The 15,942-nt window shown below is 44.9% G+C and overlaps 1 long non-coding RNA gene across 1 annotated transcript in view; it reads right to left on the bottom strand.

Moving 5' to 3' along the window:
• Positions 1-829: 829 nt before the first annotated feature.
• The window catches only part of LOC134969523 (uncharacterized), a 62,476-nt gene continuing 47,363 nt past the window's right edge, over positions 830-15,942 (bottom strand). The window contains exon 3 of the long non-coding RNA XR_010189498.1: positions 830-967. This is a non-coding gene — a long non-coding RNA (uncharacterized LOC134969523). The remainder of the gene's footprint in view (positions 968-15,942) is intronic.

The following is a 15,942-nucleotide window of genomic DNA, read 5'->3' as shown; positions in this document are numbered from 1 at the left end:
TGCAATATGGGACACTTCAGTCTGCAAACACACCAAATTACATATATCTGACCAATAGGGAATTTCAGCTGTATAGAAGAGGGTATTGCAGCTTCAGTATTTGTCCTCTACCCTCCCTGCTTTCATTACCATTTCTCTGTGTACTGTTTTTCATTCACCTGTAGAGGGCAGCAGCGATTGCATGTATGGCTTGATTACTTAAACTTACCTTTAATGATTTACAAACAGCAGAACTTTGCATATTATCGTAGGATAAAATAACATGGGTTTACTCTTTTTTTCAGACTTTATTGAATTTGGTAAGTGTTAAATAGAATTCTCTAGTCTTGTACCATTGTTAGTCAATTCTGAATATTTTTAATCGATGGCTGTTCAAAATCAGCTTTGAGAAGCGCAAGAGCCAACTTTTGGCCTACCCACACGAAGAGATAGTTAAGGTGCGTACACGTTCTGTTTAACAGCAGATATATCGCAGGTCCGTTGGCCAGTGTTTACGAGCGATATGTCTATAAATGTCTATAGACCTATCGCGTCGGCCCTGCAGCACAGCTGGCGGCCAATATATCTAACCATATATTGGCGCATCATGCTGTGTGTACGGCCGGTCAGCTGACAAGCCCGTACACTTGCTGCAGACGCCGGCGGTGATTGACAGCACAACTGGGCGGGCACATGTAAATGCCCGCCCAGTTCATGACGTCCGTCTCGACGGATCGGGCAGTGTGTATGCACAACACCGTGCCTGATCCGCCTATAGATATATCTGCCGATCATTTGATCTGCAGATATATCTACAAGTGTTTACCCAGCATTAGAGTCCAGCGCACACCTTCAGCAGGTACATGGTTACACCAGGTGTGCATGAAAAAAATAAGTCTTTTACCTCAACTGAACAATGCAAATATGTCTTATTTTCATTTCAGTGGGTCTTTTGCTGTTTCTGATCTGTCCATGATCATTTCTTTAACTGTAATAAAAAAAAATTGTGATAAATCAGCTTGTGGGCAGCAGGGGGTTAATTTTACTTAGCCCGCTTCTCGGTGCATTTAAGCAGGCAATTTAAAATGGCAATGCTGGATAGCTAAAGGTCTAAAATGAAAGATGCATCACTTGTTGCATTCACACATATAAAACAAAGAGTTCAAAGCTTCTCAGTAATATTGTTTTTTCTTTTTTTTTAATATTGAAGGAACTTTTTTTTTTAAATCTTTATTTGTTTTAGTGCTTAACAATGCAAACATATAAACGGAAAATAGAGGTCAGTGATTTGAATGCATCCTAATATAGCTTTAATTTAAAAAAAAAAAAAATGACACGCTAATTTTTCTACCTATACCTTGAGATTTGGTAGCTTTCAACCAAAGTAGCCGAACTCTGAATTGTAGCCCCAAACAATGCATATGTACAATGCATATAATGATCTACAATCTGATAGCATCTCTAGCCAACAGCACATTGGAGATATTGCGTATGTATTTGTGAATGTTACAACACCCCTCTTCATTCTAGATTGTTCTAGCTTTCTATTAGCCCTGTAATTACTGCTTATTGATTTGATAGGTCGGTGACCACGTGAATCCAAAGCATTCACTGCCACTATAATGTCCTACAATAAGCACCCTGTATATTGTACTATAGCCCTGATACGTTTACGGACTGACCGCTCGATTGTGTCACTTTAAAGCAACCTGATGTCATAAAGGTGGAGACAGGGGCCTCTGTTTGATGGAGGGGTGGGGAGGGTGCACTGCAATGATTTAATCTTTGAACCCCTGTTTCCTCCCAGATTGCGTGGATGCACATGTGATTATATTGTCTGTCTGTGTAGTTATTACACTGTGTCTGTGTTACTCATTTTATTTTGCAGAACATGCTGAATACTAGAAGTTTTGATGATAAATACTGTTTTTTGGAGTAAAAACAATTTACTATGTATTTGTAGCAAAACCATTTTTCTCAGTAAAATGCAGTTTCATTCCAGCTGTGTGTGCTTGTCCTTTTTTATTTCGCCCTATAATGTCCATCTGATCAGTAGTAAAATGTTACCTAAATAAGAATGCCACGTTAAGCCAGAGAATACTGATTTCTGAGTGTGCGTGTTTGTTGCGTGTCTGAGCCAAAGCCTACCGACGCTGGCGGGGATTGGGCGTGTGTGCGTGCATGGAAAATGGCAGAGAAAGCGATCCACGCGGGTGCTGCCTAGTGTGGGTGGTATTCAGTATGCCGGCTGTTGGAATCCCGGTGCTTAGTATACCGGCACCGGAATCTCAACACCCGGCATACTGACAACTATTCTCCCTCTTGGGGGTTCACGACCCTCCTTGAGGGAGAATAAATAGCATAGCGTGCCCGCAGTGTGGCGAGCGCAGCGAGCCTGCAAGGGGCTCACTTGCGCTCGGCCAGCTGCCGGTATGCCGTTGGTCGGGTTCCTGGCACCGGTATGCTGGCCGCCGGCATACCATACTACACCCCCTAGTGTACCCAAAGCAGCTGTAATGGAGGATGTGAACCTCCTGTGAGAGGGATAGCACAGTACAAATTAAGATTAATCACTATTAAGGGTAAACTGCTAACAAAAAATAGGATTTTAATACCTACCGGTAAATCCTTTTCTCTGACGTCCTAGTGGATGCTGGGAACTCCGTAAGGACCATGGGGAATAGCGGGCTCCGAAGGAAGCTGGGCACTCTAGAAAGATTTATGACTACCTGGTGTGCACTGGCTCCTCCCACTATGACCCTCCTCCAAGCCTCGGTTAGATCTTGTGCCCGGCCGAGGTTGGATGCACACTAGGGGCTCTCCTGAGCCCTTAGAAAGAAAGTATAGATTTAGGTTTTTTATTTTCAGTGAGACCTGCTGGCAACAGGCTCACTGCAGCGAGGGACTAAGGGGAGAAGAAGCGAACTCGCCTGCTTGCAGCCGGATTGGGCTTCTTAGGCTACTGGACACCATTAGCTCCAGAGGGATCGACCGCAGGCCCAGTCCTTGGTGTTCGGTCCCGGAGCCGCGCCGCCGTCCCCCTTACAGAGCCAGAATCAAGAAGAGGTCCGGAAAAACAGCGGCAGAAGACATCAGTCTTCACCAAGGTAGCGCACAGCACTGCAGCTGTGCGCCATTGCTCCTCATGCACACCACACACTCTGGTCACTGAGGGTGCAGGGCGCTGGGGGGGGGCGCCCTGAGCAGCAATATAAACACCTTGGCTGGCAAAAATACATCACATATAACCCCCAGGGCTATATGGATGTATATTAACCCCTGCCAGATTCCATAAAAATGCGGGAGAAAAGTCTGCGAAAAAGGGGCGGGGCCTATCTCCTCAGCACACTGGCGCCATTTTTCCCTCACAGCTCCGTTGGAGGGAAGCTCCCTGGCTCTCCCCTGCAGTCTACACTACAGAACAGGGTTAAAACAGAGAGGGGGGGCACTAAATTTAGGCGCAGTATAAATTATATAAAAGCAGCTATAGGGGACATAACTCAGTTAGTCCCTGCATTATATAGCGCTCTGGTGTGTGCTGGCATACTCTCACTCTGTCCCCCCAAAGGGCTTTTGTGGGTCCTGTCCTCATTGGAGCATTCCTTGTGTGTGTGCGGTGTGTCGGTACGGCTGTGTCGACATGTTTGATGAGACTTATGTGGAGGCGGAGCAGATGCCGATAAATGAGATGTCGCCCCTGTGGGCCGACACCAGAGTGGATGGATAGGTGGAAGGTATTAACCGACAGTGTCAACTCCTTACATAAAAGGCTGGATGACGTAACGGCTATGAGACAGCCGGCTTCTCAGCCCGCGCCTGCCCAGACGTCTCAAAGGCCATCAGCGCTCCCTCAGATGGCAGACAATGTCGACACGGAGTCTGCCTCCAGTGTCGACGAGGTTGAGACATATACACAATCCACTAGGAACATCCGTTACATGATCCCGGCAATATAAAATGTGTTACACATTTCTGACATTAACCCAAGTACCATTAAAAACAAAGGGTTTTATGTGTGGGGAGAAAAAGCAGGCAGTGTTTTGTTCCCCCATCAAATGAGTGAATGAAGTGTGAAAAAGCGTGGGTTTCCCCGATAAGAAACTGGTAATTTCTAACAAGTTACTGATGGCGTACCCTTTCCCGCCAGAGGATAAGTTACGCTGGGAGATATCCCCTAGGGTGGATAAGGCGCTCACACGTTTGTCAAGGTGGCACTGCCGTCTTAGGATACGGACACTTTGAAGGTACCTGCTGATAAATAGCAGGAGGCTATCCTGAAGTCTGTAATTACACACTCAGGTACTAGACTGAGACCTGCAGACTGCTGCAGCGTGGTCTGTACCCCTTTCAAACGGGGATACTATTTTGCGAACATAAGACGTCGTCTTATATATGAGGGATGCACAGAGGAATATTTTGCCGGCTGGCATCCTAAATTATTGCAATGTCCATTCTGTCAGGAGGGTATTGGAGACCCGACACTGGACAGGTGATGCTGACTTTAAAAGGCACATAGAGCCTTATAAGGGTGAGGAATTGGTTGGGGATGGTCTCTGGGACCTCGTATCCACAGCAACAGCTGGGATGAAAATATTTTACCTCAGGTTTCCTCACAGCCTAAGAAACGCACTGTATTATCAGGTACAGTCCTTTCGCCTTCAAAAAAGCAGGCGGGTCAAACGAGGGAAGAGGGAAAAAGCTGCACCAGCAGCCAGTTCCCAGATTCAAAATTCTTCCCCTGCTTCCTCTGAGTCCACCGCATGACGCGGGGGCTCCACAGGCGTAGCCAGGTACGGTGGGGGGCCGCCTCAAAAATTTCAGTGATCAGTGGGCTCGCTCACAGGTGGATCCCTGGATCCTTCAAGTAGTATCTCAGGGGTACAAGCTGGAAGTCGAGGCGTCTACCCCCCGCCGTTTACTCAAATCTGCCTTGCCGACAACTCCCTCAGGCAGGGAGGCTGGGCTAGAGGCAATTCACAAGCTGTATTCCCAGCAGGTGATAGTCAAGGTGCCCCTACTTCAACAAGGACGGGGTTACTATTCCACACTGTTTGTGGTACCGAAACCAGCCGGTTCGGCGAGACCCATTTTAAAATGGAAATCCTTGAACACTTACATAACAAAGTTCAAGATGGAATCGCTCAGGGCGGTTATTGCAAGCCTGGACGAGGGGGATTACATGGTATCCCTGGACATCAAGGATGCTTACCTGCATGTCCCTATTGTCAAAGTCAGAAAAATATCTCTATGCACACTACCATATTTGCACCTCACACAGGTCCGTGCTGCGCATGCGTACGCTCTCCCGTACGTGCGCATACTCACAGTCGCGGGCACCCGCAGGCGCATGGTATGCGTATTTACGGTAGAGTTTATGCGATCGTAGCGTGCGACTCAATCATTACATATTTTCACTATATAATGTATTTTGTAGATCATGGTCCCTTTGATAGATTCTGCAAGTTTGGTTAATATAGAATGTTCATGAACAGAGAAATCCCTCTTTGTTTGATACGAAGGGTCAGACAGGAGTAATACAGTGGTGTTTAGTATCCATCGGAAGAATATTTAATTAGAAATATTCCGGTGTTGGTTTGAAGCAGATCAATCGCTCGTGCGAATAGTTATGGACATAAGAAGTTTATGAACATTTACTTTATTTGCACTTTATTACCCATGCGGCGGGAAACCCAGTTTCCCTCCCACCTGAGCTGTTGGAAATAGTCACAGCCCACCTGTATGAATCAACCTATGACCTTTTGTTATAATGCGAAGCCGAATTCCTGTGTCCAATGAACAATAAGAGTGTAGGGACCATTGAATTGCATTGTGTGTGGGGCATAAATAGGCAGGCCGACCATATCCAGTTCACTCTCTTCAACGGTTCTCATTGCTGATAATCGGGAGCTGGATATCGAGGCGCATGCGATCGTTTCCCCTTTGTGCGTAAGTGTTTCTCCGCAACTATATTGATCTTCTTGTTATTGTGGGCCAATCTCTCTCAATTTCTCTCTCTCTCTCTCTCTCCTTCTCTTTCTCACTCATTTTCCCTTAAATTGTATTGTATTGTATTTCCTGTGTAGTTATCTGGTTAGGTAGTCTATGTTATATTGTAGTGTATGACTTGTATTGTGTTTAACTCTTTTGCAAGTATAGCATTCATAATATATATTTTAGGCGTTGGACCCTGAGCACGGTATCTGTGTATTTCTTATAGTATTAAGTATTCTCAGAGCGTCGGTGACGCTCAAACAGCTTTTAAGGTAATAAGGTTATACTGTGTTGCATTTACTCTCTAACATTACACTAAGGTTTTACTGCACAATACACTGTTTATGGTTTAGATACAAAGGTTTAATATAGTGAGCGTCAGCTCCGCTGGTGATCTCCTCGTGGTCCCGAGCGTTCGCTACGCTATAGCGAATCATTACTTTAGTTAACAGCCAATAACGTGCCTGCCTGTGATCTCTTGGCCGTGAGTGAACGTGACGCTTGAGCGTCTCGATCACGGCAAAGCGATTGTTACGCAACTAGCGTACCCTTACGGTACTTCATACACAAATAGCGTACAGTGTTCTTAGACCTCATAAAGGGTATTATATACGATAAATATTTAGCTTTATCAATTGGCGGCTCGCCCTGTCCTTCACATATCTGCACTAGGTAATTTCAGCAGACATTATCCAGCAGCAAAGGGCGGGAGATCATATTCCTCGTAGTGCTGTTTGGATAAGCGTCTGCTTCTCTTAGTAAAGGGTGCTGAAGGAATCCGGGAACCGGAGGTAAGAACAAAACAATAGTGTCTTTTTAAAACTGTTTATTTTTCTGTCTTGCGTACACACGCACGCACACATATATATCTGCATTTCCTTTTCATTGGTGTATTTTCGTATGTCACTCTCCTGTTTGCCAGTTCTATAGTTGATAAACGTATAAATTGTGTTACGGTGGATCTTTGCTTTGCGTACACGTGTCTCTAACAAAAGACTGAGACTTGCGTATGCAATCCAAGGGCCGACGCACGCAGCGTATATTACGCAACGGAGCGTACGGGTACGCCCACGTAACTCAAATCACAAGTTTTTTTTTTCTCTCCTCTCAACGCGATAAGTAGCGCCACGCGGTAAATAACGCCAGGCGATAAATCGCACAAAATTTTTTTTTAATTCCAATTTAAATTAATAGATCCTTCTCCTAATTTGTAACACATCTGGTCTAAAGAGAAATTTCTGCGCAGAAATAGAAATAGAAACAAAAGTGTTTGTTTTTACAATTTTTAAGGTTGAACCACAAGAAAAGTCGAGTACTCGTGAGGTACATGCGTGTAAGTGACGTACATGGTGGCTAGGGAGGCATCCCTGGTTAAATATACAATTTGAGCATTAGAGTGTAGCAGACCAGGAGGTCATACTGTAACAGACCAGGAGGTCATAGCAGACCAACAGGTTCAGGTACAGCAGACAAGGAAGTCCGCTATACAGTCCACAGGCACAACACCAAGAAAGGGTTGGTGCAACACCCATATAGGCCATATAAGCTCTGGCTGAAGGAATTCGCAGCCGAAATTTTCGATTCCACTGGTCGCTCAGTACATAAGATTAGTTGCTTGTGTACTAAACGATTGTACCGCACGTAATTGTGTGCATTAGTAAACCTGACCGGTACTATTTGTGTACGAAGGTCATAAACGCTATTTGTACATTCGAACGTGATTTGTGTAATTTTTTTTATTTTAAGGGAAGTTCGCTGCTCACTCAGGAACTATCCAGCAACCAATAGTTACTGGAAAGAGTAAGTGTTCTTCGGAGCACCCTCACAGGTTCCAGTAAATAGAGGTTCAGGTCGCAGGGGCCCTAGGTCGAGTACGCCAGCACCATATCGGTGTGATCAGGTCGTATTGGTCGGCGTGGGCGAGTGAGTGGGGAACTCGGTAAACCGCCACCGTCAGCCTATTTTGGACATTTGGTTTGCGTAAGGGTTGGTTAAATAAAGCAACACCTTCGAACTATGGGGGCCACTTGTTCAGGTAGGGGGCGATCAACCTCGGTTCGGGTTGATTCAGTGAACCGACCAATTGGGTCGGCAAGGTATGTAATGTGTGAGAAATACGGAAGTCACACAGAAGCTTTATGTGATGAATGGGAGAGAATGACAGTACATGACGGGGAGAAATTCCCAAGAGTAGGTAGCTTCAGCACAGAAGTGTTAACGAATTTAAGGAGAAGGATATGTCTCATTAAATCAACAAAGAGACGAATCAAACATTACGATTATTTGCAGTTGTGGCAGCAGGAAGGTGACATACAGAGAGGATTGGCTCAGGCGGCGGGATCTGGCTCAATCAGAAAACTGATAGCCACGGCCCCACCGCCACCATACATATCAGGAGAGAAATTGGTTGCGGAGAATGACGCACTAAGGTGTAACACACAAACACTTAGCAACTGTATAAATGTTAAAGATAATGTTAACCAATTAACCAACGCAAGTATTAACCCGTGCAAGTTGTACCCTGTTTTGAACTTTCCTCAGGAGTGTGATCAAGAAGACGAATCGGCAACAATTTCAGCGCTCTCTCTAGCAGAGACCACAGTAGGCACAGCTCCACCCACGAGATTAGTAACAAAGGCCCCTAGCGGAGGGATAGGTGAGGTCGTGTCTACAGGTAAGTACGGCACCATACACTATGCTGAAGCCATTTCACCACAGGCTGTAGAACCCATACAGAGTGATGTTGTTAGAGTTACTCCTGTTAGGGTAATAGCTGTTCCAAATGGGAAAACTGACACAACAGGGGTCACCCCTGTGAGGAACATTGCCATGTATAGCCCATTTTCCAGAATGGAATTAAGGACCATAGTGTCTGAATTCCCTGACCCTAGAAAAGATTTAGTTGCCAGTCAAAAATACATCAGAGACTTGGGTAACACTGTAGAGCCCAACAATAAAGACTGGCAGATATTGCTGAGAGCATGTTTACCCTCCAATGTTGACGCAACTCAATTTTTAGCTGATTGCGGATTAGATCAGGATGTACCTCTTACAGATGTGTACAACAAAGACAATGTAAAAAGAATAAACTTACAGTTAAAAGAATATTTCCCAGCGGTAGTCAGATGGAATAAGATATTCTCCATTAAACAGAAGGAGTCAGAGACAGCTGCAGAGTATTTTCACAGAGCATTATCAGAAATGGCAAAATACACAGGCATAGAGGACATTAAAACAAACATAAACCATCGAGAAGTAGCAGTATCGGTACTGATGGATGGTTTAAAAGAGTCATTGAAGACTAGGGTACAGACCACACAACCATGTTGGCGAGGTCTGTCTGTGGCTACTTTGAGAGAGGCTGCTATTGATCACGATAGGAACATCACCAGACACAGGGAACAACAAAGTGATAAGTTAATGGCCGTAAGTATACAGGCCCTGACCACAAGGCAGCCTTTGTTTGTATCACCAAACCCTGTGGGTAAGTCAAGTGTGGTTACTTGTTATTCTTGTCATAAACAGGGACACATGGCACGAGATTGTAGAGTAAAGAATGTACGAAACTCATACCAACCCCCTAGACAACGACACGACACACGACATTGGGAGCAAGGTCCGCAGAAACGGAGTTATGAGCCACATGCAGGGGAAACAAAAAGATACCCCCCAAACAGAGATTGGCAAACCTCTGGTAGTTCCCAGCTAACTCCCTCACAAGTAGTTGCTGCCAGCGGGATTCAGGGAGGTCACCATACCCAATAGGGGTGTGGCCATACCTGTAATCTGCAGCCAGTAAAATTGATTGCAAGTCTTGGAAGTGAACCAGAAATTGCAATCAATGTAGCTGGTAAATCATTAAACTTTCTTGTAGACACAGGGGCGGCCAAATCAGTGATAAATTCGACAGTGGGCATGAGGACCACTGGTAGGACAATTCCAGCCGTGGGAGTAACAGGAGTAGTCCAGCATTACCCTGTTAGCAAACCAGCAGAGATTACAATAGGGCCTTTACATACCAAGCATTCCTTTTTGCTGGCTGCATCGGCACCGACCAATCTCCTGGGAAGAGACTTACTGTGTAAAATGGGGTGCGTCATTTATTGTACTCCTGAAGGTGTATTCTTGGACATACCTGAGAATCACGCTCAGGAAGTACGAGACATGTTAGACTCCCCGTCAAAATTAATGTCACATACCACTATGACAAATAGGACTCCCTCCCAAGTAGAAGAAATGACATCTCAGATACCAGAGTCACTTTGGACTAAAGATGGACAGGACACTGGATTAATGGCAAACGTAGCTCCGGTAGTTGTACAAGTAAAAGATGGTAGGATAGCTCCAAAAATCCCACAGTACCCTCTGAAGCCAGAGGTGGAGTTAGGAGTTTACCCAGTAATAGAGCGCTTGCTACAACAGGGCATTCTGGTAAGAACGTCCAGCACTGCTAATAGTCCCATCTTCCCTGTGAAAAAGAGTGGGGGGAGGGGTTACCGGCTAGTGCAGGATCTAAGGGGGATTAACAAAATAGTTGAGAGTCAGTTCCCCGTAGTGCCAAATCCAGCTGTCATCCTAATGCAAATCCCTCCCACTGCGAAATTTTTCACTGTTATTGACCTCTGCTCCGCTTTCTTTTCGGTACCTCTGCACCCTGACAGTCAATATTTGTTCGCATTTACATACAGAGGAGTCCAATACACATGGACTCGATTACCACAAGGATTCATAGATAGCCCAAGTATATTTTCTCAGGCTTTGCATGATTGTTTACAGTCTTTCCAACCAGTGAGTGGATCAGTATTAATACAGTACGTGGATGATCTACTACTGTGTTCTGATTCATTGGAGGCATCCCTGAAGGATACGAAACAGCTCCTGTTTCATCTTTCAGACACAGGACACAAGGTTTCCAAAGACAAGTTGCAATTATGCCAAACTAAGGTAAAATATTTGGGACACTGTTTAACACAAGGACTGAGACACCTGACCGCTGATAGAATTCAAGCAATTAGAGACATGACTCTGCCACAAACCCAGCAACAGATCAGAACATTTTTAGGAATGTGTGGGTATTGCCGTAATTGGATCCCAGGGTTTTCCATGTTAGCGTTACCTTTGCAGGAAATGGTCTCCTCAAACAAACCTGATCGGATTTCGCATACAGACGAGTCTGAGGCAGCATTTGAGAGACTTAAACAGTGCCTAACGCAGGCACCAGCATTAGGTATGCCGGACTATGGGAAACCCTTTGAACTATACGGAACAGAAAGTGCTGGTTGCGCGGCAGGCGTACTAACCCAAAAGCACGGTGATGCCAGCAGGCCAGTAGCATATTACAGCGCTCAGCTAGACACGGTAGCGCGATCCCTCCCCACATGCTTGCGAAGCGTTGCTGCGATAGCATTGCTAGTAACGAAAAGCGAAGACGTCGTGCTAGGTCACAACCTCACAATTCATACACCGCATGCAGTGTCAGCCTTGTTAAATTCTGCCCAAACCAGGCACGTCTCATCAGCGCGGTTTACAAGATGGGAATTGGCACTAATGGCCCCCGTAAACATCACCATAAGGAGATGCAGTGCATTAAATCCTGCAACATATCTCCCAAGTGTGTCTGGACAGACCCAAAGGGTGGAGGATGAGAGTACTGGGGAAGGAGGATTTAATACAAAGGAAGATACTCATGATTGTAGAGAATATTTGACCCAAAATTTTACCGCAAGGCCTGACATCAGTGACAACCCACTGGAAGATGCAGAACTTACGTTCTACACGGACGGTAGTTGTCATAGACAGTCAGACTCGGGAGACTTGTGTACTGGATACGCAGTCGTAGATGACCAAGGCACCATAGAAGCGGAACCACTAGGCCCACCTCACTCAGCCCAGGTTGCTGAACTGGTCGCCCTAACCAGAGCATGTGAATTGGCTAAGGGCAAATCAGCCAATATCTACACCGATTCTAGATACGCATTCGGGGTAGTCCATGATTTCGGAGCCCTATGGCGCCTCAGAAATTTCATGACGGCAGCTGGTACACCGGTAGCGCATGCAGCTCACATAAAAAGGCTTCTAACAGCGATACAGGAACCCGACAGAGTGGCTGTTATCAAATGTAAAGCACATACATATAGCCAAGACCCAGTATCGCTTGGTAACAGCCGAGCAGACGAAGCAGCTAAGTTAGCAGCTGCTACCCCCAGACAGACAGACACCACACAACTGATGGTATTTAATACCATCAACACACAGAAGTTGTGTGAGATGCAAAATTTGTGTTCCACACAGGAAAAGGCAGTCTGGAAGGCAAAGGGATATGGCCAGGAGTCCTCAGGACTCTGGACGGATGGACATGGTAAACCAGTGGCCCCCAGAGCATATCTTCCATGTTTGGCTGTAGCAGCTCACGGGCTGACTCATCTAGGCAAGGAAGGGATGTGCAAGTTGGTAAGAGCATATTGGTGCGCCCCAGGATTCTCCTCTCATGCGAGTAAAAGAGCCATGTCGTGCCTTACCTGTTTGAGAAAGAATATTGGAAAGGCAATACCTACAGAACCATCCCATATCCCACCTGCCGGCGGCCCTTTCCAGGTAATACAGATTGACTTCATTCAATTACCCCCTTGTCGAAATTTGAAATATGTACTTGTTTGTATAGATGTTTTCTCAAATTGGGTCGAAGCATTTCCAGCGGCCACAAATACCGCTATGTTTACTGCTAAGAAAATTGTGCAGGAATTTGTATGTAGATATGGTATCCCTAGAATTATCGAAAGTGATAGGGGTACCCATTTTACAGGTGATGTCTTTCAAGGAATGTGTAAATTGATGGGAATTGATAGCAAGCTGCACACTCCATACCGTCCACAGGCGAGTGCGAAAGTGGAAAGAGTGAACAGCACTATTAAAAATAAACTGAGTAAAGTGATGGCAGAGACAGGATTGACATGGCCAGAAGCTTTACCCATTGTACTGTACAGCATCAGAACCACTCCCAGGTCCCCTCTTAATCTGTCTCCCTTTGAAATCTTGTTTGGTCGACAACCGCATGTTATGATTAACCCTCAGGATGATTTGAAGTGTAACAATGAAGTAACTGTAAAATACTTGATTAACATGAGTAAACAGTTGAGGAATCAAAATGATAATCTGAAGTTAGTGATTCCTGATTTACCAGATAGTAATTGTCATGACATTGAACCTGGGGATTATGTAATGATACGGAATTTTCTACGCTCAGGTTGCCTTATTGACAGATGGGAAGGACCATACCAGGTCTTATTGACTAGCACTACAGCATTGAAGGTTGCTGAGAGAGAGACTTGGGTTCATTCGTCCCACTGTAAAAAGGTCGTTGATCCAGAGAAGTCCTGTGATAAGGAACAGACGGTAGAGGTTGTATCACTAGAGTGTCTGTTCCAGGAGGACTGAGGCGGCACCTGAGCATTGAAAATCACAAGACCAAAAGCAGTTGTCGATCCCCTGTTCCCTTTTATTGTTTTTCTCCAATTTCCCATCCCATCTCCCTCAATTATTTTTTCCCCCTCTCATTTTTCTTCGTCTCCTCCTATAAGATGGACTTGCCCCAAGAGACTGTGATCCGGATTTTCCTGTTGACCATGATGTTGACCAGAGCAGTCTGTTCCGGCGAGAGTACCATGGAGGTCGAGAGAGGTTCTGGAATGGGTTCTGATGATAAAGATGGAGGCGTAGTTTTCCGAGAACAACATAATCAACAAGCAAAGGCGAGTATCAGAAAACGATCCGATAGCATTGACCATAGAAGGAATTGTGAAGGATTGTTAGCTGAAGAAAACTGTATCTGTAGGCTCTGTAACAATGTCATTGAGGATGGGTGCATTAAGAAATGCCAATCCAGTTTTAATATCCATATGGACCGGCATCCATTGAGTGACTATCACTCCTTAGTGGGTAATGTGTTAAACAAAACGGATTGTTGGGTATGCTCTCAAGTACCTCAGGGTCATAGCAAATCAGGGCTAGTACCATTTCCTTTAACGATAGAGGAGGTACTTGAGTTAAATGGTGGGAGACCGGTGGACCGGAGGTTTAATATCTCCAGCCCTCCTAGTTTGAAGCTCCACCAATACCATGTGGATAGGTCCCTATTATGTTTCAACATCTCCAATCCCCGAAAACCGGGAAATTGGGAAGTGTCATGGAGTAACCACACCATGACCTTTTCGCATAGAGCAGATAGAATGCCTACAGATACTGAGCTTGTACGCCACATAGCCAGTAGAGGAAAATCTTTCCGGTATAGGTATACCTTAGGAAATAGGATTACTAAAGTTGGAGAGGTATCACCAGGATACTGTGCACATATCGTACAACCTGATACGTGTACTAAGCAGATGGAAGAATTAGGGTTAGGAGATTTCACATGGAAGGTGTGTAATATGGTTATGTCCTACTCCGTCCCATATGTTCTCCCCGATGATGCATATTTCATATGCGGGAGAAAGGCGTACAAGTGGCTTGCCCCAAACTCTGAAGGATTGTGTTATATTGGAAAAGTACTGCCTGAAGTAATGACTGTATCACATGACAAAATGAAAGACATACACCGTGGTGCCCAAGCTCCTTATACTCACACCCATTACGAGCACGTTGTTAAAAGGCACCTGATAGAGAAGACAGAGCATCCGGCCTCTGATCTGATAAGTGAATCCACCGGGATTCAATTCTTAATCGCGTTAGATTTCACCCGCACCGCTAGAAGAGTGCTGAATTATAAATACATATCGGCGCTCGCAAATTTGTTAGATAATATCACTGAAATGTATGATGATACGTTTAGGTATACTGGAAGAGAACTTCAGGCTTACAAAACAGAACTGGTACAGCATAGAATGGTTCTCAATTACCTCACAGCAGTGACAGGCGGATATTGTGTCACACTGGCAACACAATACGGCGTGAAATGTTGCACATATATTACGAATAGCACCGAGGATCCGGTCGAGGTCATAGACCAAAAGATGGACGATATTCTCCAATTGAAGTGGGAATTTCGCAGGAGACACAATCTCACTCTTGCTGCTGTAGGTAATGAGCTGACTGGTTGGGTGTCATGGTTGAACCCGCGAAATTGGTTTTCTGGTTTAGGAGACTGGGCTCAAGGAGTCATAATGGATGTTGGGAAGTTTCTCCTATGTATCTTAGGTGTTGTCATATCGATTGGATTGATATTTAGATGCGGTCAGGCTTTAATGAAGTGCAATCGTCGTACTAGGGTAATGAGTTTAAGGAGTGAGGAAACTGTAATTAACCTGGACTTGATTTATGACCCAAATGTAGAAACAATGATGTGATGAAAATGCGATTTCTACGGTCCGTTTCTTTCACCTGTTTTTCCGTTTTCTCCAAGGTAACAAGACCCACTTGGACGAGGAATTTGATGAGCCGATATACAGACAACAGAGGGATTAAAGAAGAAGTTTGACAACCTGATACACAGATTTTTGATGAACTATGCCATGGATCCCCAGTTTCCCTAGAAATTTTAAAATTACGCTAGCCCAACACTTTTGTAAATCTATGGACATTGACAGCTTTTGCTCGCACCTTATGGGCAAAAGCACAAAGAAGACTGCATTCAACAGACACCAAACAAGACCTCAATCGACGACTGTACATTTACCTGACATAGAATACCACCGCATTTACCGTAATTATGTCTTTTCTTCATTTCTACAACCCTCAGGTAATGACACACATAGTCGATAGGGAATACAGGCACAGATATCAGCAATCACATATCTCCCCCATTCATGTATCATCAACTAAAATGTGCTCCCCCATTTTGTTACAACCAAAGCCAAAAAGAGCTCGGTAAAGTTTGACAGCCCATCCACAGACCCGTACCACGGGATAAGAAGGAATTCACATGTATACTTCGCAATACCTCGAAGCTTGATTTAAAACACGTACGGCACGATGATACAT

Source organism: Pseudophryne corroboree, chromosome 11 (genome assembly GCF_028390025.1).
Source record: "Pseudophryne corroboree isolate aPseCor3 chromosome 11, aPseCor3.hap2, whole genome shotgun sequence".
NCBI classification, from domain to species: domain Eukaryota; kingdom Metazoa; phylum Chordata; class Amphibia; order Anura; family Myobatrachidae; genus Pseudophryne; species Pseudophryne corroboree.
The sequence above is the reverse complement of the archived record's forward strand: the minus strand, read 5'-3'. Positions and strand labels throughout refer to the sequence as shown.